General features: G+C 56.5%; 1 protein-coding gene across 2 annotated transcripts in view; it reads left to right on the top strand.

The window, feature by feature from the left end:
• The first annotated feature begins 2,213 nt into the window (after positions 1-2,213).
• Positions 2,214-27,169, top strand: part of Ctif (cap binding complex dependent translation initiation factor) — a 271,305-nt gene continuing 246,349 nt past the window's right edge. The window contains exon 1 of one of the 2 annotated variants that reach the window (XM_076836749.2): positions 2,214-2,498. The gene's annotated coding sequence lies outside the window, so the exon portion shown is untranslated. Of the gene's footprint in view, positions 2,499-3,500; positions 3,522-27,169 lie in introns of those variants that run through there. The other variant, XM_077105601.1, reaches the window with a different exon arrangement.

The following is a 27,169-nucleotide window of genomic DNA, read 5'->3' as shown; positions in this document are numbered from 1 at the left end:
AAGGAAACTTCAGGGCTCATTCTTATTGGCCTCAAAGACCTTGGGACTGGAAAGACTCGACCATTACTGAGCACCTTCCATGTGACAGGCCCAGTTGAAGTACATTATGATCACTGGTTCTCACAAGGTCAAGAAAGCTGTTGAGTAAGATGCCAAAGGTCACCCCACCTGGAGGTTAAGTCAGCTTCCCAAGGTTGCAGAAGCGGGAAGGATTATGCTGGGGATTGACACTCAGGGGTCAGGCTAACTTGAGAGCCCTTGTCCGTACTGCCTGGTTCACCCAGGTCCATGCCCCTCTGTGGGGCCTGCCCTCCACAGATAGTTCACATTCTACACATTGCTCAGCCTCTCCTCACCTCTAGGGGTGTGGTTTAAAGCCGAAGCAAAGCCAAGACCCAGACAATTGCATTCTTGATTCTTTGCAGATGGCGGCCTATCACACAATGTGCAGAACTGCACTGACAACGAGGTAAGGAAATGAGAATTTGCTGAAAGGAGAGAATCCAGTACTATTAGTTAATATTTGGTAAACCCAGGAAATTGTCCAGATGTTAAAGCATAAAAATAACTCGATACTGAGCCAATGAGGCATAAATGCTAAGATGCACAACCCAGCAGGAGGAGTCAGGTGTGCTTAAATGCCTTCCTTTGGTGGTGGGGGAGGGCTGGGCCTGGCACCCAGACAACTGCCTTCAGATACCCACTGCGCCTTTTACCAGCTCTTGGCTAAGGAGGAGCTCTTCTGAAGTCTCTGGACCCACTGCCTTCCTCCAGCTGGGGAGCGGGGAGCTGGGGGCTGAGACACCCACCATGACCTTTAGTCTAAGAATCAAATGAGCCCCCCTCCACAGGATGTGATGTACATGCTACTTTGCTTTCCACCACCGTCTGGGTGAGTTCAGGGTCCCAAGCCCAGAGGACAAGCTCTCCATACTAAACTAAACCCCATCCTTCCAGCCCAGGCCAAGCCCCACCTCTTCTGGGAAGTCTGTCCCAGGCTCCTTCTGCCCTCCACATTCACCCTCTAGTCCCCCTTATGGCTGCACTGACCTCTCCCCCAACAACCTGCCCCCTTCTCTGTCCTGCCAAATCTCCAGGGCCTTCAGAATTAGCTTTCTTCCCTCACATTTGGAGGCTTTGTGCCCTGTGGCCTTAGTGAGACACCAGCCCCTTCCTTTATCGTTGTCCAAAGTCTTAGCGATTTTTTGCTCAAGTACCACCTCCCCCAGGAAGTCTTCCCAGAGCCTCTTCCACCTGACCACCCTCCATCCTGGTTGGCTCCTCCTCCAGGGATTCCATAGCACTTTGTGTTTATCCCTATGTTAAGTGTTGACTATCCCCTATACTTTCACTGACAGTGGCTCTTATACTAGACTGAACTTGAGGGCACACACTGAGGATCTTATTGTATCTAGTTACAACAGGAGTGCCTGGTCTATGGGGAGTGTTCACCAAATGTTATGAGAATTAATCAGTAAATGGATTTCTGTATGTTCTATATATCCCAGTTCCTCCAATGCCTTCCTGACCCCCTGCCTGGTGAAGCTACAATATCATATTTCTCCTGAAGGCCTCTGTGCCAAGTTCAGTTTTAAGCAAAACTGTGGTGATTTGGTTAAGGGATGACTGGATTATCCACTGCATCAAATTCTTGTAGCTACCATGTCCCAGTCTTCAGCATGGCCAATGGAAAATTAATTGGTTGCAAAGTGCATATCTAATTACAACAATCCGCCCCTGCCACAGAGACGCGCAAATGTTAATCATAACATATGCATCTCAATAACCGACGGTGGCACTGAATGCAGCATTAATAACGCCACTTGGGCCCCCCCAGTGCTTACACAAAGCTCTCTTTTATCTGCCATTAGAACAGGCTTTGCACTTTGCGCGCGGAAGTCCTCATCCTTGGAGCTTTCTTGACTCTAAAATGTAGTTTCCCTGCCAGGCTGGACCGCGCTTCCGCCCCCACTGTAGAGGTCGCCACCCAGGGCTGCGCCAGCGCAGGGGATCGTTGGGCGACCTGTTTCGGGGATGCTAGATTGGGCTGTCTCGGCGACTCAGGCGGCATCCCCGGCGTCCCGGCGACACCCGGCTCTCCAGGGCCCGCCATCCCGGGAAAGAAAGGCGAACTACATTACCCAGCAGGCCTCCCGCCGCTCTCTTCCCTTTCAAGTCCTTGCACGTGGCCGGAGGGGGAGGCGGGGCCTGGACGTCACTCTCCTACATTCTCTTTCCCTGTGTCAGAACCGGGATCATTTTTTTTCTTCCTCTACTCCCTCCCCCCTACCCGCCCCTCCCTCCCTCCTTCCCTTCCCTCCCTCCCTCCCCTTTCGGCTGGATCGGTGCGCCGGGGCGCCCTATCCCCTCTGCAGCTGGGACGCGGCGAACTCGAGGCAGGAGTAGGCTCTCCGGAGCCTGGTCCCTCCCTTCCCCTTCCCTGTCCCCTTCCCCCACCCCCGACGCGGGCTCGGCGCGGCGACCAGAGGAAACCCGAGGTGAGCATCCCTCGTCCGTCCTCCTTCAGTCGTTCCAGCTGGCCGATCGATTCGGGGACCCGGGAGGAGGGCTGCGTGACGTGCGCGAGCTTATAGATAAATCCTGGAAAACCGCCCCAAACAATTAGCCCCCTTCCCCCTCCCGGCGCCTCAGCGAGCCGGGTGTCCGCACCCATCCACCGTCCCTCTGCTCCCAATCTCGGTAGGGGACTGCACCCTACGATCTCGCCCCGTCCCTGGGTTTGTCCCATTCCCTGCCCCTTTCCCCGCCCGGTAGGGAGCCGTGGCCCTGGAGCTCGGGAGCTGAGGGGGGTTCTTGGGGGACGGTCGGTTGGAGCGGAGTCGCGTTGGAGCGGCACAGTATAGCTGCTGTCATGTGCCGGGTTCCGACCCGGGGGGAGGAAGCGAGCGAGCGTGATTCCTCTCCCTTTTGTTTTGAAGCCCGCATTTGCTGCAGCGAGCAGTTGGTTTAGTACCAGGCAAACTTGCAGCTGTTCTGACCGCGCTTCGCCGAGGTAGGGAGCGAGGTTCGGGATGGTGGCTCGGGGCCACCGGCTGCCGCACTCGGAGCTGCCGGAGGGAGCCCGCGAGTGTGTCCCCACACCTCCCCTCCCTGCGGTGCTGACGGTCTGTGTCTGTGGCAGCGACCGTGTGTGAGTGTGCGCGCCGGTCCCCGCGTGCTCGAGGATGTCTGTGGATGGCCGTCGTCTAGACAGGCAGCAGATCCCTCCCGCCGTCCGCAGCCAGCCCGCGGGCCGTGGGGGGCGCGGGGGATGGGAGCAGAGGAGAAAACCGAATTGGTGGATCAACTGCGGTCGCAGCTTTGGCCATTCCCCACAGTTGGGATGCGGCTGGCTTTTATAATTCTTATTTCCGTCGCCGCGGTGCGCTCGCACCTGGAGAATAGAGAAGACTGGTCGTACCGGGGTTAAGTTGACAGGTTCTGAAAAGCGGCTCTGGGTGGAGAGTGACCCGAGAGGCTGCGGAGTGGGCTTGGCTCCCGTTCTTCAGGACAACAAGCAGGTGACTGTCTCGCCGCCGGGAATGGCGGGCGCGCGGGGGGAGGGGGCGGGGCGGCGGCGGCGGCGGCTCCGGCTGCTGCGGAGGTCTGGGGTCCCCCGATGTGGCGTGCGGGGTACCTGGAGGCACTGGAAGAGGCGACTCTGGACCGCGCATCGGAACTGGCTGACGTTAAATGCACTCGGGGGTCCAAGTCCCTGCCGGTGCAGGGTAGGCTGTCTGGCTTCGCGGAGTTTTCGGGGCTGGGGCTGGGTGTGTGTGTGAGCCAGGAAGGGGGCGCGGCGGGCGGAGGGGAAGGATGGCTGGCGGCGCCGCGTGCGTCCCTACCCCGGGAGCGAGGCGTCGCCTCCCCCGCCCAGCTGTTTGTGTGTGTACACACGGCTCAGGCGTGGCCTGGGGGGCGGGGCACACCGCGGCGTAGTGGGGACCCGCGTGGTCGGGATCCTGCGCGGGATCGGTCCAGCCAGCCGCTGGTGGCTCGAGTTGGACTCGCTGTCAGAGGTGGTTCCACGCGCGCGCGCGCGCTCCCGGGTTACTTGGAAGGGAAATCTGCGACTCTGGGCCGGGGGACGCCCTGGGGTCGAATGTGCTCGTCAGAGGTGCGGGAGTCCCCTGCTCTCGGTACAGCCTCTGCCTCGGTGCTCCCTACGTCCCCTGACCCCTCCAGCTGTCCTCCAACCCCAAGGCGCAGGAGGCTGGTCTGGCGGGGCGGGGAGAAGCCGCGGGCGCGCGCGTCGCCGCCCCCGCCCCCTGACACGCTAGTTGACCCTTGCACCGGGACGCCCTGTGGGTGCGCGTGCCCGTCGCTGTCTTCGAAGACCTTGGAGAGAATCCGCGCGCTCTGAGCCTTTCCGCCCCCCGACAATTCTTAAGTCTGGGGACCGTGGGGACCAAAGTCTACCCGGCCGCTGCAGCCCAGGCCCAGCCCGCTGCAGCCCGCAGCTCAGCCGGCCGCGCGCAGCTGCCCGCCATTCCCTCGCGCTCTGCGCTCCATCTCAGCGGCCCGGGATTATCTCCCCGGCTAGGGGTCCGCTCCACTCCGGAGGAAGCTGCGGACTCAGCGCCGGCTGGAGCTTCCGCAGGGTGAAAGTGACACAGCATGAGTGTCACCGTGCGGAGCTGGAGAGGAAGGAGCCGCCCAGAGTGCGGGGAGGGGCACCAGGCTGACCGCCCTGGTTCCTCCTGCCCGGTGCTGGGACTGGGCCGAAAACCTCTGGAATCTCGGCTCCCAGCAGGCCCAGGCCGTGCGAGGAAATTGCTTGAATTTCAAGACAATCTAATTATCCAGGAACAGAATGCCCCCTCAGCAGATGCTAGAAGGCGACCAGGACTGGTTTCCATGACCCCCGGAAACTCCCTCTGAATGTTTGAAACAGGATTCCACTTACACAGAGACCACCTCATCTGTTATGTCAAGTGTCTGTCCTGGATTAGGAACAGCTCAGAGGCAGTGATTTTGTGGTGCGTTCTGGGGTACAATGCCATGCATGATTAACAGATTGCTAGAATTACAATATGTCTCTACGACTTTCCAGGGCTTAACCCTTAATTGCACTTATTAAAAAGATGTTGAGGGAGAGGAGTACCCACCCCATTTATAGATGATGGCACTGAGGCTCAGCAAGAGATGTGACTTGCCTAAGGCTTCACTAGGGCAAGGGCAACTTTCCGCCTTTGTGATTTTCCTTGGCAGCCTATAGCTTTTTATTTAAATTAGGACTACTTTTATTTTATTTTTTTGAGTGGGCCCTTGATGTCTCAGGAAGTACTGAACCTGAGCAAGGGGTAAATTAACACTTTTGACTTGCTAACAGTTCCAAATGAAAATAGCCATTAAAGACCAGAAGTGTTATCACTCATCTAAGAATTTGCTGTTGAGGAGGGCCCACAGCTGTGAGGTATCCAGTAGATGCCAGCGTATAACAAAGGCATGTGACGTACATGTTTCTGAAACGTATGTCCATGTTCATAGGAGTGTGTTCAGGGAATCCTTATTGAATACAAGTTTTCTTCTGTAATAACCGGTTTCGACACCAACAGATTAAAAAGTGTAGATTTCCTGAGAAACCTTCCCAGGTTATTCTTCTTATCTCCCTCCCACCCCCAGGGATGGAGAAGCCCAGAGAACAGCAAAGAACTCAAACGTGCCTTTGGGAATTCCTCAGTTCTTACATGTGAAGGGTCCTCAGACATAGCTCAGAGGGTTTGGGGCTCATCATCTAATCAATCATTCATTCACAAATATGTATTGGGAACCTAAAACTTTGAATATCTAGAGGGGCATACCAGAAAATTGATCACATGGTCTCTGCTGTGTATTAGATTTTAAAAATGCATTCTAGGGGTAGAGATAAAGGAAAGAGTTTAATCCCAGCAAAAGTTTATTAAATATCTGTTTAGGCTAGATGATTCTGCAGAAATAGTTAAGTTACAATGTAATAACAGAGCCCCCAGGAAGGACTAAGTCGTAAATATTTCAGAGCGCTCACCTGGGATGCAGTTGGTTTCACATATGTTGGTTGCACAGGGCCTGTCGTACTCCTTCTTACCTTAGAGCAAATGCAGAAGGCAGCAATGGCACCAAAGGCTCTTATGTCCCTGTTCCGCTGGACTCCTGGCTGTTTGGAATCTCCAGGGTGGGCCCGCAGGTATGTCCTTCTACAGAAGGTAGTCCACTGCTGGCCACTTATGGTGAAGCCACCCAACAGGTTCTTCTGAGCAATGAGGAGCTGTTGAAATGTGCGCCCTGGTTCCTCCCCAACACTGATATCCTGTGATTCAATGAGAGGCCGAGCAAGGTCTCCTGCAAGCCCTGTCTAGTGTGGTACTTTCACAGGTTGCATAGATGTTTTAGTGTGGGGCTACCTTTTTATCTATTCCAGATTCACTTCTGTCACCCGTGACATTGTTCTTCACTTTTATTTCAATTTGGGGGTCCACTCCTTTGTTTTAAGGTTATATTGTTTGCCGCTCTGATCAGAAAGGAAGAAGCAGGAGGCGGGTGGTTAGGATGGAGAGAGAATCCTGCGAGCAGAGAGACCGTGAGGTGCAAGTAGGCAGGTTGCAGGTTTTGTTTTGTTTTGGTACTGGGGATTGAACCTAGGGGTACTTTACTGCTGAGCCATATCCTAGTCTTTAGTGAGGCAGGGTGTCACTAACTGTTGAGGCTGGCCTCCAATTTGTGATCCTCCTGTCTCATCCTCCTGCGATTATAGGCACGCACAAATTGCATATTTTGAGGATTCTTCAAACTCTCAATGGCAGTTCTGTGTAACTTACCTGTTCACCTGGCAGCTGCTTTTGAAGTGTTTGGAGAGGGGCTCTTCTCCTCACCACTGCGCTTCCTGCTCATTCTTGGGCCCTTGAATCAAGCTGCTCACTTTCAGGCTTGGATTTTCTTCTGCTGTGTTTCTGAGCTGTGTTTCAGAACAGGATAAGAACAGACCCTCCCTTGGATCCTAGGCACCCAGAGCCAGGCAGGGCCTTGCCGATGTCTTAATATGAAAGCTCAGAGGAGTGAAAAGCCTGGCCCAAGGTATTCGTGAGCCCTTTTGTGCAATGGGGAAAGAAAGCCTGGGTTTTCATATCTCATCCCATATTTTTTCTCTAGGTTAGATGCTTACTGGAAAGAAGTTGGGTCCTTTCCCAAAGAGCCAGAGCCCTCCATCTTCATCTTTCTCCTTGGTCTCTGGGAAGGCTCTGGAGTTCACTCGTGACTTGAGGTTGCTCTCCTTCAAGGTTGGCCTTTCCTGCCTTCTGTTCCATCTTTAGCTTCAGGAATGAATGACAGCACGGATCTGGGAGAGGCCAAGGGCCTGGGGCTTCCCAATGCTCCTGTTTGCTCTGTGGCTTTCTAGCCCCATGGCAGTGTCCTCAGAATGGAAGGGTTTGACAAGCTGTCATGTGCACTTGTCTAGGAGGAGTATCCCTAGCTGCCATTTGCTTCTCAACTGACACAAACCATGGGAGGAGGAGGGCAGGGGTGGGGGGGCTTGGTGGGCACAGAGGACGAATCTACCTACGCTTGACTTGGCTTTCCAGTTTGCACGGTGCTCACACAACTCACCCCATCTGCCCTGACCGGGGGCTGTTATCTTTACTAGCGCAGGAGGCTGTCATCATCGTCTTCATGTTGCAGACGAGGAAACCAAGTCTCTGTGGTTAGTGACTTGTCCAAGTCACAAATAGAAAGTCAAGCAGGGATCTGAACCCTGGTCCTCAGACTTCAGACTCTGCCCATCTGACACTGTCATGATGGTTTTGAACCTTTCAGAGCGTCTTTGTGTCTACCTTGACACATCCTGCCATGGACCTAGTTAGATCCAACTGCTTTCTTTCCCAGGGGACAAGAGGGATGAAGGATGGGAGGCGGTTACCATGGCGATGGTATGTAGAGTGGGGCCAGTTGGGGATGATTTCATGGAGGAGGTGAATTTGGAAGTCAGTTTGGTTTTGTGGGGTAAGAGGTTTGGAGCTGGGGCAGTGGCCCAAAAGTGATTAAGGGGAGGCTGCATGCATGGGGCGGGGGACAGAGCAGACCAAAGAGCTTTGGCTGGTCATCCTGCCGGAGCAAGAGCTTTTTAGTAGTTATTGACCTCTGGTTCCCCGCCTGCTCTGTGCTACGTTCCTGGGCTTCAACAGGGCTTAGCCCCTGCCTCAAAAAGCCCACTGTCTAGTGCAAGAGGTGCACTTTTAACTGTTCAATTCAATGTGAGCCCAGTGGTGGAGGAAAGCCCACGGGTCTTACAGCAGTGTGATGTGGGGCACCTGCAATCACAGAGGGCTTCCTGAAGGAGAGAGCTCAGGAGCTGAATCTTAATGGAGGAGAAGAACTAGCCAGGGGCAGGACATTCTGGTAGAAGGCTCGGCCTGCACAGAGGTGCAGAGGCCTCAGGCTGCCTGACTTTGAGAAGGAACCACATGCTACGAGGTCAAATGCAAGGGCGGCCAGGACGACAGCCTCAGAGCAGAAGAGTGGCGTGAGCTTGGCCGTGGGTCCTGAGCAGAACAGAGATGTGCAGCCAGGGATCAGACAGCAGCATGACCAGGAGCCGGGCAGCCGCTGGGCTGATGAGATTCCAGATGGTGTCCAGGTCACAGGGACTGAGGCCCTGGCTGTACACTAGGGATGGGCCAAAGGCATGTGGCACCCATGTGTGTGGAGTCAAGTCTGTGTGATTGCTTAGATTTGGGGGACGAGGGAGGTGCCCCGGAGATGCCCAGGTTTCCGGCCTCACCGAGGTGGGACCTCTGGTTGCCGGAGCGGGTCTGCCGAGGGAGGGTGAGAAGGAAGATGGTGGAGAGGGCCCTGTCTCGGGCTTGGATCGGGCATCACACAATGCAACACACTAGGGAGAAGCCTGAGGAAGAAGAGTGGGCCGGAGCCACGGTGCCCAGAGAGGGGAGCCGCCTGCCACACAGTGTGACAGGAGGGGCTACTGGGACAGTAAGAGCAGACCTCTTCCTCCCATTGTCAGAGAATCCTTTGTCACACAGCCGCTCAGGGGAGCCTGGGGGTGGGGGATGCTGTGTCATGCCGGAGGCCCAGCTGGCAGGATCTGGCAGGATCTGGCGACAGTGAGAGCCAGCCTCAGCTGCAAGCACTGGAGTGAGTCCGGGCAGCAGCGTTTTAGGTTTTTGACGTCCACAGGGAGCCGGGCCTTGCCTTGCCTTTGTAGCGTGAGTCCAGGGTGGGAGACCTCTTCCAGGAGAGGCGTAGTCTGGAGACAAGGCGTGGGCATCCAGCACCACTAAAAAGCCATCCCAGGCTGGGCCGAGAGAAGACTGCAAATGAACAGGAGAGCACAGCGGACACTCTGCTCTAGCTGCCCACATGGCCGGGGCTGCCCACAGGCCTGGCCAGTGTTTTCATGTTGGAATTCCCAGGACTAAAACAGTGCCTGGCACACATTAGGTGCTCAGCGTCCCTGCATGTGCCCTGAGTTAGTTGTCTGGGGCTGAGGTGCACCCAAGAAGGCTTCCCAGAACAGGCCCACGGGGGTCTTTCTGACCCCGACCTGGAGTGCTCAGTTCAGTAGAAACAGAGGTCAAGAGCTTCCCAACCGCAGAGCCTGGAAATGCTGCAGGAGTGCAGCCAGTGCCTTCCGAGGAGGAGCCCGGCTCACAGCTGCCAGGGGAAGCCGACCTTCCAAAGGCCAGTGGAGAGCAAGTTTGGCCGAGCCTGGGGCAGGGGGGATGTTGGGGGCGACTACTGGTCTCAGAACCCCCAGGGGCTGAGTCCTGACAGTGTCCCCTCCAGGACTGGAACGGAGACCAGGAATTGGAATGAAGACCCTTTGCCTCAAAAGGGCACGGAGCCAGTTCCTGTGCTTGGAGGAGGCTTCAGCTGGACGTTTGACCGTTGGCATGAGTGCCCTGTGCGGATTCCCATGGCCACTGGCCCTCCGGACCATGTCTGTGTCTTCCCCATGTCTTCAGGTCCCACGGTTTCAACTTGGGAGATGTCATGGAGGCCACTGGAAGGCAGCACCGTCCCCCTTACCCTGAGCCTCAGCCTCTTCCCGGGTCCTGCCCCCAGGGGCCCCACAGCCACAGTGAGACGCGGCTTCTGGTCCTCTCTCGATCGTTCTCTTGCTGCTAGTCGGGCCTCAGTTTGTCAAGCTAAGACTGAGAACCGGCCCATTTCTGTCCCCACTAGCTCAGCAGAGGGAGCTTGGGAAGACAGACAGCGGGGGCCCAGGCGCTCTCTAGGATGTCCTGAGCAGCTTTGGCCTTGGGCTCTTCGTGTGATCCCAGAGGAGCGGCGGCAGCAGACGCAGACTCCTTCTTCCAGCATCCAGAACACATGTCAGCCTATAAGTCAGTGGCCCGGGAATCCTGTGCACCAGCTGACGTTCAGTGAGTGTCTATTATGTGCCTGGCTGGGTGCAGAGCACTCTCTGTGTGGCTCGCTAAATGAAAGTAACATCTGGAGGGGAGACAGAGGGGCAGACACGTGGAAATGCCTATCTGCGGTGGCGACAGTTGAACCTAAAAGTTATTCAGAAAGAATGTGTGTGGTTCATTCAGAGCCGGGTGGGGGTGGGGGAGCTGCTGTATGGCCCAGCTGCTTCCTTATAGGGCCTTCCCTTGGGGTAGGCCAGATCCTGACGTCATCGCCAGCTGGGAACCCGCAAGCCTTTGCCGTACACTTGGGGCATTTGCTGAGACATAAGTTGAAATCGTGAGATCAAGAAAGCAACCTGCGATGGAACTCACGTTGGTCTGCCCCAACCCTGGACGCTGGTCACTGTCAAGTGGTTTTGGAGCATGCAGCGGACCTGTCCCTCAGTGGCCGTCTGCAGTGTCCTGAGCTTTCTCAGGAAATAGGGAGGCTTTCTGCTTCTGCGCCTCTCTGCATCGGCCGGCTGGTTGGGCCTGTGTGGCTCACATGTTCACCAGGTGCCTGCGCAGCCGGGTGGCATCAGATGGCCTGCTGTCTGGACGCGCTCTGCCACTTCCTGCAGGACCCTGTCCTGATGGGGGCGGGTGGTGCGGGTCAGGGGTTCCGGAAAGGCACTCAGTCTCCCCTTTTCCTCCTCTGTCCACATTCTCCTGGTTTTGCCTTGATCCTTTGAGCCTAAGCCTCTTACCCGGTCAGCGTTTGGTTCAGGTCAGCGACATCTGCCCGGCTCGCTCCGTAAACAAGGTGAGATGAGTAGCACGAACCGGGCAGGATCGCTGCCACGCCTTCCCATTTCGGCTGGGAACAGAGTAGCCTCGTGTTAGTGCCATGTGGTCGGTGCTGGGGGAGGGGGGGAGGGGTGCTGAGCAACCAGGAGGGGCTGCACTTTAAAAAATAATAATCCAGACGCACAGTAGATGTTGGGGTGCAGGTGTAGACGGAGACTTCCCTGGAAAACGGGCTCAGGGCCACAGGGTCATGGGAGTGTGTGCGTGTGAGCCACCCCTGATACTCCAGACGTCAGTTATGTTGCAGGGTGCACATGGGGTTGGTGGCAAGGCTCCTGCCCAAGAGGTCAGCATCTGCTCCTGTTTGACACAGGGGGCTAGCGAGGAAGCGTCCCCTATGGGGACAGGCACTCAATTCAGACATGGCTCAGTTTACAGCCACAAGAGTCTATCTTCTGTCTCCTGTGATCCCAGTTGTGAGGTTAGGGTAGAAGTAAGGAAAGATTAAAACCCCTGGCTTGTGGGATGTCACTGGCTAAAGGTAAAAGATCATTGGACTAATGGTGGCTTTAAAAACAGGGTATTTGAACTCATAGCCAGGAATCTAAAGGTGGGGTCCTGGGGTTGCTTACTTCAGTGGATCAGTAAAAATGCCAGGACTCGTCCTAACCTACTAGGCTACCATCCACAGCCTGTTGGCTTTGTCCTCGAGTGTGTCTCCTCCTAGTCGTAGCAGGGCTGCCATTGCTCCAGTCATCATGTTCTCGTGTAACTATCCAAACTCAGGCAGGAAGCCGAGTTTCTCCTTAGGTGTCTTCATTTTTCAAGGAGAGAAACCTTTCTAGAATCCTCCTGCTAGGATTTCCTTCAAGTCCCATTCAAGTCTCTACTTGGCCAACACGAAGCCCAGGTGGAGATCCTGGGACAGAACCATCCAGAGGGTGGGGGGACGTGTGTCTGGCGGCCTGGGCAGCAGGAGCAGACACCTGTGGGCCGGTGACGGAGGCGGCTGTGGCACTGAGAGGAGCCGCTCTGCTGTGGCTGGGGTACCTGCAGGCTGGGGAAGGTGGTGGGGGTGCCACCGTCCCTCCCTGAGCCACTCCCACCATGTGCATGTGCAGGAGCAGCCCGGGGCTCTTCCCAGCGACTCCCCTGTGCCCGGGCACCCCTCCTCTTGGCGCAGGGGTGCTCCATCCTTTCCTCCCACCTCCTGCAGCAGGTGCCTCCTCTGTCCTCAGACCCTGAGTCCCTGGGCATCTCCCACAGGCTGCTGCAGCACCTGGCGGGATCCAGGCTCCGAGGCGACAGCCGGGTGACGATGCAGGGTGACGATGCAGGGTGACGATGCAGGGTGGCGATGCAGGGTGGCGATGCAGGGTGACGATGAAGGGTGGCTGCAGGGTGGCGATGCGGGGTGACGATGCAGGGTGACGATGCAGGGTGGCGATGCAGGATGGCGATGCAGGGTGACGATGCAGGGTGACGATGAAGGTGGGCATTGCAGGGTGGCGATGCAGGGTGGCATTGCAGGGTGGCGATGCAGGGTGACGATGCAGGGTGGCGATGCAGGGTGGCGATGCAGGATGGCGATGCAGGGTGACGATGCAGGGTGGCGATGCAGGGTGACATGCAGGGTGGCGATGCAGGGTGGCGATGCAGGGTGACATGCAGGGTGGCGATGCAGGGTGGCGATGCGGGGTGGCGATGCAGGGTGGTGTCAGTGGAGAGCGGCGCTCACCCTCAATGTTGCTCCGAGTTCCACTCAGCTCAGCTCGGTGCTGGACGGTGGTCGGGTGAGGGCTTGTCGATGTCCACTTTTTCTTGCCTTAAAAACGAGGAAAGAGAATCAACTGTGTGGCCGGGCCCCATTGTGTCCCCCCAGACAATACGACGAAGGCCGGACCCCGCGCCTTGGCCCAGCCCTCACCTGGCTCTGGCCCTTGCCCAGGGCAGGAGTGTCCAAGTGGGTCCTTGGGGTGGGTCCCCGTTCACCATGATTGGGGTCTGCAGGGCGGGGACTTTGGAGCCAGAGACGCCCCTGCACCAGGGAAGGCGGCGTCCCGGGACGCACGGGAGGCCACGTGGGTCACAGTGATGCCCTCCCCCCGGGGACCCAGAGGTGGCTGAGGCCGCCATGGGAGCAGGGGCCGCCGGGAGGGGCGTGGGTGCACTGCCCCCTCCAGAGGCTCTGAAGCTCAGGTGTGACTGTGATAGCCTTTGAGGAGGCCTTAGGTAAAGTGACGCCATTGGGGTGGGCCCTGACCCAGCGGGACGAGTGACCTTCAAAGGAGAGGACAGGGCCTGGGAGTGGCTCAGAGCACTAGCTGCCTGGGACCTGAGTCCCCAGCACAGCGGGAGGCGGCTGGGGGTGGATGAGGGCCCAGGTGACGCAGATGAGGGGCAGGACACGGTGACAAGCCAAGGAGAGGGGCCTCCGGAGCTGAGGCAGCGAGTTCCCAGCCACCCGGGGCCCTCTGCCATGGCGCCCAGGATGCCCACGCACGTGGGGGCCCCCTGCTTCCTCGCCCCAGTGTGTGGGCTCCTCCGTCCCTGGCTGTCCCTCGGGGAGGCCAGGCTGCACATCCCGGCCCGGGCTGATCTGTGAGCTGCTGTGTGGCAGCGGTCTGTGAACACAGGGATCCTCAGGTGGCACTTCTCCCAAAGCCCTGGGAAACCCAGTGAGAACTTTAAAACCCAACATTCGTTTAATATTATGATGTTAAAGTACCCAGTGGGCACTTTACACGTATTATCTTGACCAGCCCCACGGCCTCTGGTTTATAGATGAAAAAATGGCCGCACAGAGAGGTTAAGTAATTTACCGTAGGCCACAGAGCCGACTTTGGTTCGGCTTTGCCTCTTAACCCTCATGGACGTGATTGACAGGTTAGGCTCAGGTCCCCTTGTGATGTTCTGAAAAGGCCGCTGGTCTGCACCTGGTGACTTGGGTGATCTCAGGCAAGCCACTTCACCTCTGGACGTTTTCCTCGGGCCCCGGGTGACATAAGGTCTGAGGTCCTTGCTTCTCAGTGTGATTCCCAGTGCCCAGACCTTGTGCAGGGATCCTCCTCAACTTGGGCTGGCCTGGGCAGGCGTCCGGCCATCTTCTGCAGTTGCCCCGGCGCCGCCAGCTGGTCAGGCAGCCTCACTCCTTCCCTGGACTGTTCGTTAGGGCAGAAATCACCCCACCTGTGCCGGGCTGTGCTGGGTCTTCGGAAGGAGGATGTGTGTGGGGACGGGGTGGCCAGTGAGGTGCCGGCCATGCATTCTCTTCCTCTGGGTGCGACACAGGAGGCTGACCGCGGCTGCAGGAGGCACAGGGAGGTGGCCTCGGGCACGGCACACTGGAGGCCCAGGCGGAGCCACAGGCCTGTGTCTTTGGTGACCTCCTGTCTCTGTTGTCCCTGGACCAGGGGAGAGCAAGGTGGGGAGAGGGCAGGCTGGCCCCGGGATACAGACTGAACCGGTCCCTGGACACAGAGGGGACAGACCCCACCTCCAGCAGCCCTGCTCCGGGCGTCCCCACGGGGCTCATGGTTTTATTTACCTCCTTAGAGGCAGGCTGCTCAGTGGGCCTTGGATCCATCTGGACTGCAGAGGTGAGCCTTTCAGAGTCCCCGGCTCCCAGTGGCCTGCTGACCTCTGCAGCTCCAGGAGCCCCAGCCTCTGCCCCGGCTCTCGGCCTCTGGGGAAGGGGCCCTGGGGCTGGGTGGACTGGGACCCCTCCTGCCTGCTGCCCAGCGGGGGGTGGTGTCCACTGCTGTACCGAGCCCAAGTCTCCTCCCATCTGGCTGTTGTCAGGGTCACCAGGGGCCATGGCTCCTGTGTTCCTGGGATGGGGGGGGGTCTGCAGGCTGATGCACTAATTCCCACGGAGACCTGCAGGGAGAAGACCCTGGGACGCACCCAGGTCACCTGCTGACAGGCCAGGGGACCCGCCTTTCTGGGCCTCTGGTCCTCTGGAGGGAAGTGAGTTGTGTCCAGTTTCAGGGAGCCCCCCTGGCCCTCAGGAGCTGGCTGCACAGCTGGTGTCCAGCATGTGTCCAGTGGCCTCCCAGGCCACGTGGGGCAGAGGGACAGAATGGGCCTCACCTCGTGTGTGGGCCCTCGACAGGTGGCAGATCTGGGCAGGAGCAGGACAGAGCCACGGCCCCCGCAGGCTCTCCTCTCTGCAGTTCCACGCTGGCTCTGCCAAGAGACCTGCCCCCCCCACCCCCCCACTGCAATCTGGGAGATGGAAGATTCTAGAAATTTGACCTCATCCCAGATCCAGCAGCTGGGAGGGACCCGAGGCTCGTGCCTCCTTCAAGATCTTCTCGGTGGCCTCTGGGGGGTGGGGGCTCTCTGCCTCACAACCCAGGCCTGACCTGACGACAGGTTCTTCGACGGAGGTGCCTCTGAGCCACACGACCGCGTGTCCCGCCTCTTCCAGGGCCACTGAGTATTCAGAGCCTCAAGTCTTGACTTTGAGTGCTGCTGTCTCTGGGTTTCTCTTGAGGCCTCCAGAACCTACCCTGGACCCCTGGACCCCCTTCTCTGCATCTCTTACCAACGTTTCTCCCCACAGGGAGCACTGTGCTTGAGGTATGGCCTGGGAAGTACAGGAAACAGGTCACTGTCACCTTCCTCCATTGGAGCATGTGCTTCTGTTAATGTGGCCCATGACTCACCTTTTCCAGGAGCAGCTTCTGGGTGAGAGCTACCCCTTCTTCCACCTCCTACCGTTTCCCCAGCCTGGCTCTTCCCGGCCCTGGTGAGCAGCCTAGGCCACTCTGCCCAGCCCCTCGAGTGGTCGTCCAGGAAGCTGGGGGTCAGAGTGTGCGGTGAGGTTCTGGAGGGCTGGCTCCCCCAGCCAGATCAAGAAGGCGCCCACCCCTGAGGGAGGGCCGGTGGCTGTTAGGACCTGGCCCCTGTGCGAGGACCACTGCTGTTCCCTTGGCCTCTCGGCCTCTGGTGTCAGCTCTCTTTGCCCAGGAAGCAGAGATAAGATTTGGCTTCTCACCTTTGCTCAGCTTTCAGGGACCCTGGGACGTGCAGGTGCTGGTGGCTTCCCCGGGCAATGGAGGGAACGATTCAAATGAAGGCCCTCTCGTGGTGTGTAGGAAGCGTCTGGAGTGTGTGTGTGAGCCACAGGGCTCAGCTTGGGGACGAGGGACAAAGGAAAGGAAGACTCATTCCTGTTCTCAGGAGGCTTCAGCCAGTGGGGACGGGGAGCCCTGTACGTGGACAGCGGGGACGAGGAGCCCTGTACGTGGACAGTGGGATGAGGAGCCCTGTACGTGGACAGCGGGGAGCACGGGCCACGGGAGCCTGGCTCAGGCTTCCTCTCTGCAGGAGGAGGTGGGCAGGGGCCTGGCCCTCCGCCGGCCACTCCTGGAAGCGTGCGAGTCTGGAGCTCGACTATTTCTGAGCATCCAGCCTGAGGTGGTCACTCCTGAGCCACCTGTTGGTCTTGTCTGTCCTTAGCTGCCTGGACACCTTCTGGCCATGGGGGTGCGGGGACATGGCTGGCCCTCACCCTGCGTTGTCTCAGCAACCTTCTGACCTGGACGGGGCCTCAGCTGACCATTGGAAGGAGGAGGCTAAGAGGGGGCCCGTGTCAGCCCAGGGAGGGCCACGGAGGTCAGAGACCTGGAGAGATGGGACCCTCGGGGCCTCTACAAACCCACTGAGCCTTGGGAGTTCCACCGTGTCCCTGCTGCCGAGGGCGAGGGGACTCAGGCGGAGCTGCTGGATGAGGGGTGGCCTGTGCCCAGGGCCAGGCCCACTGGTGACCTTCCCTGGGATTTGTGAACTAGCCCTGAGAGGGAAAGCCCCTTCCCTTCCTGAAGATGGAGCCCTGGTCACATCCAGTCCCATGGGGAGGAGCCCCTGTGGAGACACTGTGGGGACAGAGTGCCATGCCAGCATTTGAAGAGCACTGGACTCAGAGAACCACAGCTGCCGCTCTTGTCTTCTTCGGGTTTGGTGTTGCGCGTGGGCCGGGGTCTGCAGGCTGCCCTGGTGAAGCCCCAGGATGGCCAGGGTCAGTGGTGTCAGCAGCAGACACCTGTTTCTTCAGGATCCTGGGGACTGGAAGGCGTCACATCAAGGTGCTGCCCCTGGGGTTTCTGGTGAGGGATCCTTCCTGGGCGCAGAGGGCTGCTGCTTGCTGCCTGTGCCCAGGGAAAGAGGCCGCTCCCTGGTGTCTGTCCCCACAGGGGCGCCAGCTCCCTTGTATTAGGGCCCCAGCCCTCTGAGCCCACTGGCCCCTTATTATGTCCTTAAAGTCCCCGTCTCCACGTGCATTAACAACGGGACTGGGGATTCCAACATGTGGTTGGAGGGGGCCGTGATTCAGTCTGACAGTCTCCCTTTCTGTGCCTAAAGAATGTCATTCATGCTGCTAAGGGGGACATAGGGTGATCTTCAGTTGATTATTTAGGAACGTGCAAAAAAAATTTAAAGCCATGGATTTGTTTAAATGTGCATTAAAGAAAAAAACCCGCGGCCAGTCCATGGTGACCTTCCCTGGGATTTGTGATTTCGTTATCGCTTAGCGGGAAGCTGAGTCTAATAAAGAGTTAATACACAGCTGACGGTGATATCACTACTGACCGGCAGGTGTGGCGGGACACGCCCAGGTCGTGAGCTGTGGGGACTGCTCTGCGCCAGCCGCCTTGGCTGGATTGATGTCTCTTGGCACAGGTAGAGTTTTGAACCAGACCTGTCCCATTTTACCCCGTGGCTATTTCTTTTCACGGAAAAAAAAAAAAAAAAAGTGGTTCCTAAATATTTATTTATGTCAGAGTTTCATACGTAGGATTGTGAGTCCGATTGAATTCAGACAGTGACCATTGCCTAAAGACCACTTTGGTGAATAGTTTTGCAAAGAATCCTTCTATGTAGGGTCCAGTGTGGTTTCAAGGCACCTGCTTTGCCAATGGAGGTTTCCAAATAGCAGCTGGGAGTTTGATCCCCAGAACTTTCTCAGTTGGCACCTGAGGAGTATCTTCAGCACGGTGACAGTTGATAGGTTTGATCGTCAGAATGTCGGTCTTAGCTTCAAACACGCTGCCATAGTCAGTGTTGAGATCCATCCTCCAAACCATAATAAGCTCGCTCATCCACAAGTCAACCACGGGATGTGCTGAGAGCGGACTCACCCTGGCGACCAAGACCTGCCGCCTTCAGATGCTGTGATGTGGGACTTGATGTTTCTGAACCGAATATCCTCTTCCGTCTTCTGAGTGAGGGTGACCATGTTTTTTGAATTAAATTGAATTCTGAATTGAATGCGTATTTTAGTATTTGAACTCAGATCTTCTCCCAACCATAAGCTGTTACCCAGCTTGGACTCTGGGGTCCCAGTCTTGGTTTGGTTGCTGTTGCTCATACAAATTTTTAAAAATTTTAAAATAAAAATATTAGCCCAATCTCATCCTTCTGAGTGCGTCTTTCCTTTTCTCGCCATTATTCCCTAAATAACACAGCGACTATTACATTGCAGTAGGTACCATAAGTAATCTGGAGATTATTTCAAGTATATGGGCGGGTGTACGTGGGTTACATGCAAATAAGGGACCATTTATATGACGACTTCAGTCTCTGTGGGTTTTGGAAGCCCCTGTGGGTCTTGGAACTGATGAAACCTGATAACTAGTCCCCCACGAACACCACGACCTGTCATGGTTTTCGAACTTCATTTTAGCCACAAAATTCTTCGGATGTTTTCTTTTTATTTTTGATAGTAAAATAAAAAATAAGATACAGTACGTAAATACAGGACTTAAAATACAGTACTTATCATGTATGTTATTCCAAGAACTTTAAAACCTAACTAATCTAATCTTTGAAAAAAAGAAATCATGGGATGACTGGTGGTATCATCGTTCACATTTTAAGGAGAAAAGGCAGAGTTTACAGAGACGTTAGGTAACTTACCTAGGTCACACAGCTAATGTGTGGCAAAGCCAAAATTCAAGTTTAACGGTCTGGTTCCAGAGTCCACGTTCTTATCCTTCTTATCGCTGTCCTCTGCCCCGTCCCTAGTGGCCTGAGGTGGAGCGTGGCTGGCTGAAGAGAAGTGAGGTGGGCGTGGCCAGCATCTTCCCCTCCACCTGTGTCTTCTCTGGGGGCTTCAGGGCTATAGGGGACAAGCCCTGGAGGCAGTAAGTTCTGGCAAAGCAGCCCTGCTTAGCCTGTGTTCTTGCTGTCACAGGATGCCACAGCTCACAGTTCTGGAGGCCAGGAAGTCCCAGATCACAGGGTGGCACCTGGCGAGGGCCTTCATGCTGCATCCTAATGTGGCGGAGGGCACCACCTGGGCAAGAGAGCGGGAGAGCTTGACCTTGGAGACTCCACCCTTTACAGTCAGCGTGGATCCCGTGAGGGCGGAGCCGGTGCGGCCTGAACTCCCAGCACTGCTGCAGCGGGGATCAGGTTTCCGACACATGCAGACCCTGGCAAGCTCCCAGACCTAGAGGGGGCATGGGTGGGTTTTGTTTTCTGCAGGAGGACTCCATCCTGGTTATTGGGCAGGCCTCGGATGAGAGAGTGCTATTTTCTGGGAATGAGGACATCAGACAAATAGTTCTTATACCCAATAAAAATGAGTTTTAGAGACCAAGGTCCCATGGCTTAACGGTAACTGGGAGAAAGGCATATCTCAATTAACTGCAAAGCCCCCAGCAAACTTTAAACCAATCAGTCTGTCTGCAGCCAGTTCCCTGGGCACTGGGATGTTCCCAGAATAGCAACAGAAAAATGCAACGGGGACTTCACACCCTGGCTGTCACTTTCCCAGCTCCGGTCTACCAACAGCCCTAAGTCACCCTGGGGGGAGTTAGAGATGGAGGGGGGCGTGGGCCTCCCTGGCTGCAGAAGGGCCTTTGAAGTCCTCCCTAGACGCAGGATAGGGTCTTGACTGGGCTCCTTCCCTGGGATGGGGAGTCTGCAGGGAGGAAGTACAGTCTCTCCTGCCCCCTGGGCGTGAACTGTCCCCGAGCAGAGGAGGTGAGGGGTACCCCTGTGTCTTACTGCCAATGGGAGGTTGGCCTTGAACTCAGTAGTGGTCTGAAGGTGGCTTTTGTGTCCATCTCTCGGGGATCTTGGGGGCAGGTTTATTCTTTGGTGTTTTAGCTGTTCTCAAGGACACTGTCTGTTCCCGTAGTGATTTCAGAGGCTTCCTGATTCCCAGGGACCCTCATTGCCCATGGCTCCTCTGTCCTGCTCTGAGAGTTGCGCTGCCCCTGCTTTTCTCCCAGGTTGGCTGTGCCTGCTGCACTGGGGCTTGGGACCCTGGGGTTGGGAGGTGGGTTCTTCTTAGGGGCTCCCCTCCTGCTGGAGGCCACCGGCCCTGCCCCTCCCCCAGCCAGCAGCCCCCAGATGAAAGACTCCGACAGCCAGGTGTTCCTGCTTATCCTCAGCTGGGATAAGCCAGGGATTGAACTCAGGGGCACTCGACCACTGACCCACATCCCCAGCCCTATTTTGTACTTTATTTAGAGACAGGGTCTCACTGAGTTGCTTAGGGCCTCACTTTTGCTGAGGCTGGCTCTGAACTCCCGATCCTCCTGCCTCAGCCTCCAGAGCTTCGGGGATTCCAGATGTGCACCACTGCGCCCGGCAGGGGAAAGAAAGGGCTTTTAGAGTCTTCTTGTGGGCTGCTTTCGGGCCACTCTTGGGATCATACAGTTAGAGGTCTTCCTTGTTCTCAGAGCCAGCTTTTCTGAAGTGTGCTCCTGGCAACCACTCGGCCGTACTCCTGCTGGTCTCAGGCAGGACTGGAGCTGGTCATTGGTGTCCCCTGAGGCCAGACAGCCGCTCTGCTGTCCATGTGGAATGCGGGCGGGACCCTGGCAGGCTGGGGTGGGTGGGTGCCCTGTGTGGCCGAGGGCCTGCTGGGCCAGGGGCGGGTGGGATGTACTTTGGTGCCACAGGTCCTGGGACAGCCCCATGAGCTGGGGACAGCCACCCTAGATGAAAGGCTCTTCTAGGCCCTGACTGAGGTCCCCCAACCTGGCTGTCCTGTAGCTTTTCCGGGGAGCACATTTGACCCCATGAGCCTAACAATTAACTGTTGACAGGAGAAGCAGGCACTTGGGTGAGACTGCTGCTGTTTAGTTTGGCGGCTCTTTTGAAAAACAGAGGTTTGGTTCACGTTGAAACGGCCTCGTTAGAGTATGTGACGGTGTAGGTGGGATTCCGACAACTAGGATGTCACCTCCACATCCAAGTACATTTCAAGAATCCTCCCCCTCACCGAGGACTGTTGGTTTTGGCGGATTGCATGACGCTCCCCTTTTGTGGCATGGGGCTGCTGAGTCATGTTGAGTACCTTTGTGTCCTTAATTAGCCTGGGTCTTGATTTGCTTCCTGTCCTGGTGATCGCCCAGGTCACCGCCTGTGTGCCTCTGGGTGATGTTTCCTGCAGGTGACAAGCCCCGCAGCTTGGGGTGTTGCAGCTCTCCTTGGTGACCTTCTGGGGGAGGGCGCCTAGTTTTAGGTTGTGCTCCCAGCTGTCGGGACTCTCCCTGCTCCGCCCCTGCAGGAAACAGCTGAGGAGTTGCAGGATGGCTGCACCCTGAAGTCACCCCAGCTGCCACGCGCAGGCTGTCGTTTCTGAGTCCTCCCAGCGCTCTCCTGCCCCTCGGGTGGTAGGCAGGTGTTTTCATTTCCGTTTACCAAGGTCCCTGGAGTGATTGACAGTCTCACGTGGGACTTAACAGCTGGCACCAGGACCACAGGACCCATCCTTTGATTCTCAAGATGTTCTTTCTGCCACAATAGAGTCCATCCCAGTAGCCGGGGGCGGCCCTCTGTGCTTTAGTATGGGGACAACCATAGTTCTAGGCCACTATGACGTTCAGATGAGCTGTTTCCTGCTTAGGACAGAGGCTGGCACCTGGCCCACCACACACGTGAGCTCTCAGAAGTGCAGTAGACCACTCCCTCCTGTTGTATGCCAGATATGGGGGCGGCGGGGGGAGACAGATGGCCCATGTGGCTTGGGCCCCATCCTGAAATACAGGTAAAACCTGTGCCCAGGTGACCGTCGTAGCTGGCGTGGCTGTCCTGCACTGGGCATCTCAAGGCCCATCCTCCTTCAGCAAGGCCGGTTGACCAGAAGGCCAAGGGCAGACGTGAGGCTGCTTCTAAAGCGGAATTAATGATAGTTTGCGGCCACGGCGTCCTTCGGTCAGGGATCTTGGCTGGGAGGGCAGGGAGACTCCTCGGTGGGAGGGGCAGTCTTGAAGGAAGTGGGGGGGAGATGGGCAAGGGGGACAAACTTGGCCTGGCCTGTTTGAGGAGCCCAGGAGGCCACTGGGATGGGCAGCCAAGTGCTGGGGAGAGCTCAGGGCAACGTCTGGGGCCACAGAGACCAGGTCTCGTAGGGCCAGGGGGCCAATGAGGACTTGGAGGGGCCACAGGGTAAAGTAAGATGCCCTTGGAGGGTACAAACAGCAGGACCTGAGATGGGGGGGCTTGGCTGTCCCTGGGGAAGAAGGAGATTCAGCTGTCACCACCCAGGGCGGGTCCCCAGAGCTTCCAGCATGGCTTGCAGTTCTGGCTTATCCAGGAGCCTCAGCCTCATACTCCTCCTGCACATTCTGGGACGTTCTAGAGACCCCAGGACTGACTGACCCCCGCCCTGTGCTAGGACCCCGTGCCTCCATCCCATCTCACGTGGGGCTGCCGGGGTTCCGTCCTGGCTGAGTGCCCTCCTCCCGACCGTGACTTCTCCCTCGGTTCATTTATGCACCCCACACAGTGAGCCGTGCAGAGTAGGACTCCCCAGAGTGTCAAAGTGTCAAAGTGGCTGGAGGTAGAATCTGAAATAGGTCCTGGGACCGGCCAGTACCTCCGGGGAGGCCTTTAGAGGGGGTGGGGTCGAGATCTGCATGGCAAAGGTGGGTCCGTCCTGTGTGGGCATTGCCCTCACTGGGGACGTTGTCCTTACTTGGAGTCACGCTCCATCGCTGTTGAATCCAAGCCAAAGAGCCAGGGTGCACACGGGGGAGGGGCTGGTTCCAGCCACTGCTTGCTGAGATGTCCCTCCCACGGTTGGGTCACCACCCCATTCGACATCTGCATGCAGAGGTGACATCTAGGACAGCACCTGCTGCTTCTGGGGCCAGGCTGTTCCTTGAGGTTCTCTCCAAGGAGATGGGGCTGCCAGTTCTTTGTCTCATCCAGAATGTAGTGAAAGGGTTAATACTCAGCCCATTCATTCAATAGGTCTTTTCGAGTGGCAACTATGTCCTAGGCTTTTTATCTAGGAGTTGGGGATTTATCAAGTGAAAAGAGACAGAAATTCTCGTGGTCTAGTGTTACACCAGGAGAAGTAGGTAGCTCAGGAAATATCTCCAGAATCTTCTCATAATGACTCCTGGAGTCCACCTAGGCAATCGCTTAAGGGTCTTTAGCTTCATGACAGAGAGGCAGGAGCCCAAGCAGTGGGTGGTGGGTGTCCAATACTCTCCTCATGGGCAGAAGCCAGGGAAAAATGAAATTCTGCTTGAAAAGTTGAGCTTGTAAGTTGCTGTGTAAGTTGAACATGTTTATTATATTGGGCTCACTTACCTATGACTGGCCTTTTAATAAAGCAACAAGAGTTACTGAGTCTTCTCTTTGTGTGGGAACATGGTGCTTCTTGGACAATGTGGCCCTTGCCCTAGAGACTAAGTTCAGTAATTCGCAGACCAAACCAAAGCGAGTCTATGGAACGCCAACTTACAGGGCTGGGCCTGGGAGCCCAATGCAAAGAATTCAACCAGACCAGTCAGAAGAGGCTTCCTCAAGGAAGCAGATCCCCAGCAAGTCAGAAAGAGGTGAGGCAGGTGTTCTCAGAGATGGTGAACTGTGAGCCTGGCTTGTATCCATGGGACAGTATGAGACTGCTCTGTCACCGTGGAGGTGGTGATGGGATATAATGAAATACCTGAGGTTACTTTATGAAGAAAAGAAATTCACTTAGCTCACAGTTCTGGAGGTTCAAGGGCATGGTGCTGGCATCATCTTGGCTCTGGTGAGGACCTCATGGCCAATGACAGAATGACAGGAGTGTGTGTGACACGGAGATCATCGTTAGCGAATAGGAAGCCAGAGACAGAGCTGAGTCCCACAGGCCCCTCCAAGGACACGCCCCCTTTATGCCACGCCTCCGTTTGTCCACAACCCTTTAGGCCACACCTCCCTTTGGGCCACGCCTCCCGTTGGGCCACACCTCCCTCTAGGACACGCCTCTCTTTAGGGAACGCCTCCCTTTAGGCACGCCTCCTCTTAGGTCACGCCTCTTAAAGGTTCTGCCTCCCACCTACTCCACAAAGGACCAAGTTCCCAACATATATACCGTGTCCAGGCCGTGGCAAGGGGCTAGAGGCTAGAGGGCAGGGAGCAGTGTGGGTCTTTGGGGGCTTGAGTGGTCTGCCTCTGGGAGTCACTGAGGGTTGGCAGCAGGGCAGGACCCTGGCCATGGACGGCAGTGGCATTCATGTTCTGATTGTCAGGACGAGGTCAGTGGCAGTGAGCCGCCGCAGCACAGGGAGGGAAGGGGCACTGCGTGTGACCCTGGAGGAGCCACAGGACCATGAATAAATCACTCTCTTTGAGCCTCAGTTTACCTCGTCTGTAAAGTGAAAGTAAGTTTCCTAATCCTGGCTTCTTACGTCCACTTGTTCACTTTAACGAGTTGAGTCCACGTTGAGAACATGTGGGACGTTGCTGGGGGGAAAAAGTGAAGCGTGAATTGAAGAAAAAATCCGACTGTCGGTGTGAGGATCCCCTTCTCACACTGGTGTCCTGTACCCAGGAGTCGCAAGAAGTGGGAGGGAAGTCACACGCTCTGTGGGAAAATGGCAGTTTTCAAACTTCCGAGAATCGTGCAGGGGGTGGTGAGCGCCTGCTGCCCGCTGTTTGCCTTTGCTCCTCACAGTGACCTCAGAACTAGGGACCTGGACTGGGAACCGAGCCTTGAGCCCAGCCCTGCTCAAGTCACAGGACTCCTTCTGCATTCCTGGCTCAGGCTGCCTGACAAAGGCCACCGGTGGGGTGGCTCACACAGCAGAGGTCGTTTCCTCCCGGTCCCGGAGGCTGAAGTCCACCACCAAGGGTTCCACAGGGTTGGTGTCTTGGGAGGCCCCTCTGTAGCTGGCCACTGGCACCTTCTCCCAGTGTCTCCCTTTGTGCACGTCTGTCCCAATCTTATCTTGGCACCAGGACACCTGTCATGTTGGCCTAGGGCCCACCCACAGGACTGCATTTGACCCTAAGTATCTCTTTAAAGTCCTTTAAATTACAAAGCCATCACCTTCTGAAGTGCTGGGGATGAGGACTGCAGCATAGGAATTTGGGACGGGGACACAGTTCAGCCAGTCACTCGTTCTTTCCGAATTTCCATGGTGTGCTGTTTCAAGTGGAAAGGCGGGTCCCAGGAGAAGAGGGCATTGGGACATCCCCAGGTTGTCACAGACATGCTGGGGGGAGGTGGGCACTGCTGAGACGCAGGACAGGGGACAGGGTGAGCGCGTGACTTGGTGCTCCCAGAACACTTGGGTTAGATTTACTTAAATAAATTCCCAAAATTAAAAACAAATAAAAACCCTCTGGATTTCAAAAAGGATCAAAGAACTTGCTTTGTCAAAGATTTCATGACAGGTTCCCTTTAAATACCCAGCCTCATCAGTGGACTTGAAGAGTGATCAGACTTAATACCATGTCATTAAAGTGCTGCATTCTCAGAGCCTAGCATTAAAGCAGAAGAGCCAGCCTGTAATTAAAATGCTGCCAAAGTTCCTCCTCCAAAGACCAGTTCAGTGCACAGCCCTGGACAGGTGAAGCAGCCGAGGCACTTGAGCTGGGTCTCTCGGACCTTAGCTCAAGGTCAAGGTGGAACAGCATGGGACCAGTCTCCTGGAGGGCAGCACAGGCCACATGGCTCCTGCCTGGGGCTGGGCGTCCTTCCTTTGTCCTAGGAGCCAGCACTGGCTCTGATCTGTGCCGGCAGCAACCAAACCTTGTCCTCCTTTGCCTTTGTTTCTGGGGTTGGTGACTTTGGTCCCCAGTTTGTGGGCAAGGAGACGGAGACAAAAGCATCTTGTGTGTTTTCCAAACCTCACATTAGTGATTTCAACCTGCAAGCGTTTTGCTTCCTCACCAGAGCTGCAAATGTGTGTCAAACTGATGGATTAACTCCTGGTCCTCTCTATAAAGACGGGAGGTGCCCATGGCCTGGCACCGTGCAGGAGGCAGAGATCCAAAGGATGCCCTTGCAAAACAAGGTGGAAAATCCCCATAACCAGGGCCAAGGAGGGGCTGAAAGGGAGGACACCGCTAACCAGGAAAGAGCACGTGTGGCGATCTGTTGGCAGGGGAGAACGTCGCACTTCTCAGAGCATCAGAGCCGATAGTTATCGGAAGAACACTTGTCTTCTGGGGCCAAGGAAACAGGTCTGACGGAGCCAGTTGCCGGTTGGGTGTTAGATTCTGAGCTGTGTCTTTCCATCATCAATATTCATGGAGAACCTTCCACAAGCCAGGTGCTGGGTGTGGAGGAGCTCAATATGATCGCCTCTGGCCAGAGAGGGCCTTCTGGAAGGGAGGACCTAGTTCTGCCCTGGAGGGTCCACAGACTAGTGGAGAAGACATTCACGCAGAGTGAAGTGGAACAGAGCCCCAGGGCCCTGGTGGCAGGTGCCTGGGGAGCCTGTCCATCTTGGGGAGTCAGCCAGGGCTCCTTATGGAAGGACTGAGGAAGTTGAGAGCAGACCACAGACCTCGGGGGAGCTGGTCTGGCAAAGAGGTGGGCAGAGGAGTGGGTTCAGGCAGAAGGGACAATTCTAGGTCAGGCCTGGAGGTGGGAGTGTGGGGTGGGGTCTCAGGTAAATATGAGGGTACAGACTGAGGGGAGGCTGGAGGGAGCTGGGGACCAGGTTGGAGTGTGAAAAGCAGCGTGTGGAGGTGAGCAGTCCAGGGCTCGTCCCAGGATTTGAGCAGGAGACCCTGCGTTAGGCGCCTGGGCTGCCTGGACCACAGCCCCT

The sequence above is a fragment of the Callospermophilus lateralis genome, chromosome 17 (assembly GCF_048772815.1).
Source record: "Callospermophilus lateralis isolate mCalLat2 chromosome 17, mCalLat2.hap1, whole genome shotgun sequence".
In the NCBI taxonomy this organism is placed as follows: Eukaryota; Metazoa; Chordata; class Mammalia; order Rodentia; family Sciuridae; genus Callospermophilus; species Callospermophilus lateralis.
Note: the sequence above shows the minus strand (reverse complement) of the source record. Positions and strands in the feature narration are given on the sequence as shown.